This window comes from Alligator sinensis, unplaced genomic scaffold (genome assembly GCF_000455745.1).
Source record: "Alligator sinensis unplaced genomic scaffold, ASM45574v1 scaffold219_1, whole genome shotgun sequence".
NCBI classification, from domain to species: Eukaryota; Metazoa; Chordata; order Crocodylia; family Alligatoridae; genus Alligator; species Alligator sinensis.
This window is the reverse complement of record NW_005841866.1, coordinates 820,582-822,181: the sequence shown is the minus strand read 5'-3', so window position 1 is coordinate 822,181 and position 1,600 is coordinate 820,582. Positions and strand designations below refer to the sequence as shown.

Below are 1,600 nucleotides of genomic sequence, written 5' to 3'. Positions count from 1 at the left end.
TTATTATGTCCATAAAATCTGAAGCTTTGTCAGAGCTTTGGGCTTGATCCTGGTTGCATTTACACCCATGCAAAAAGGATGAATTATTCTAGGTCAAAGGAGTTACATGGTGTAAATGAGAGGAGAATCATTCATTTTATGTCCAGAAGACACTGTAAGCAGGAAATCCTTGTAACTGAGTATCTTTATATGTGGTCCAACCTTTTATTTTTCTTTTATGGCCAGCAGTAAGAAAGGAGGGATGGACAAAAGCTTGCCTTGCTTGGAAATATACTGTCAGAAACCAACCTTCGATGCACTTTCAGGTAGGGTGTGGGTTTGGAATCTCACTCTAAGGAACAGAAAGGACACATATCAAGGTGAGGCAATTATATTTGGGTCTCTCTAGTAAACTAACAAACAAATAAAATGATTGTACCATACTCCTTTTTGAAAAGGTCTAGCTTAACATCTGATCATCTATTTCAGCTAGTTTTCTACAAATAAGATTAGGGGCACTTTCTTTGGAATACTTTTGTTGTATTAAATTTGGAGGGGGAGAGGAAGAAAAAGTGTCTCTTATTTTTAAGGATTCCTGGAACTTGATAAACTTAACATCCATATAGGAGTCTTGTAGAATATATCAGCATTGAAGAAGCAAAGAATAATAATGGTGTTACTATTTGATTCAGTCAGAAAGTGATCTCTGAAATTCTCTTCAATGCCTTAAATTACCACAGAGATATGGAGAGTAATCTTTGCATAGAGACCTGCTGATAGGAAAGTTTAGCTGAATCTAACAAATTAGCAAATCATGTTATTTTGAGATTTCAGTTAAAGCAACTTAATTGACTAACTTCTCAGGCTAGAGAAATCTAACAGGGTATTTATCCAATGAGTTGAAAGTGATTTGCACTTTAGCTTGATTCTCAAACTAACCTTACCAGAGAAGATAAAACAATACATGGTTGGAGCATTCCTTAGATATGCATTCAGTAGCTAATCCTGCACTACCGAAGTTAATAGTGGATGCTCACGCTCAGTGACTTTGCTACAAGAATGATAAAATGGTTCTTTCCTTTACTTCTAGCCTTCAGAAGTTTAAGACTTCATAATAATGAACAAGTGCCATACAGATTTTTAGGCTCCCTGTTGGGAGGCGCTCTACCTATGGTGCTTTACACAAAAGAAACATAATTAAGGTACCACTGAACCCAGGAGGCATTGGTTTGCCTGTTGGGTGGTGAGGGAGCTCGGAGCCTGCCTGTATTGGTCCTGGCCAGCAGACGGGCACTCCAGGAGGCTGCCAGACCACCCTTCTACCCATCCCTGCCCCCTGCCAGCCATGGCTGGGGGGAAGGGTGAGGATGAAGCTGTAGCCCTGCTGAGATCTCAGGGGGAACTAAGTTGGGCTTGTACAGCAGGGGACTCCCTTCCCCCCACCCCCTACACAAGCCACTTGACAGCAACAGCCTTATGGTTGCTGTACCTGGAGCTGGAGTGGTGGGGGAAATGCCCCCTCCCCTCCGCCTCACAGGCCTGGCCCAGCTCCCTCCAGTACCACCCCCCACCCACTGTGCGGGCCCAGCCCAATTTCCCCCAGTACAGCAGCCTGGGGGGG

The 1,600-nt window shown here is 43.3% G+C and overlaps 1 long non-coding RNA gene across 1 annotated transcript in view; it reads left to right on the top strand.

Moving 5' to 3' along the window:
* The first annotated feature begins 231 nt into the window (after positions 1–231).
* Positions 232–1,600, top strand: part of LOC112548039 — a 54,775-nt gene continuing 53,406 nt past the window's right edge. The window contains exon 1 of the long non-coding RNA XR_003091846.1: positions 232–359. This is a non-coding gene — a long non-coding RNA (uncharacterized LOC112548039). The remainder of the gene's footprint in view (positions 360–1,600) is intronic.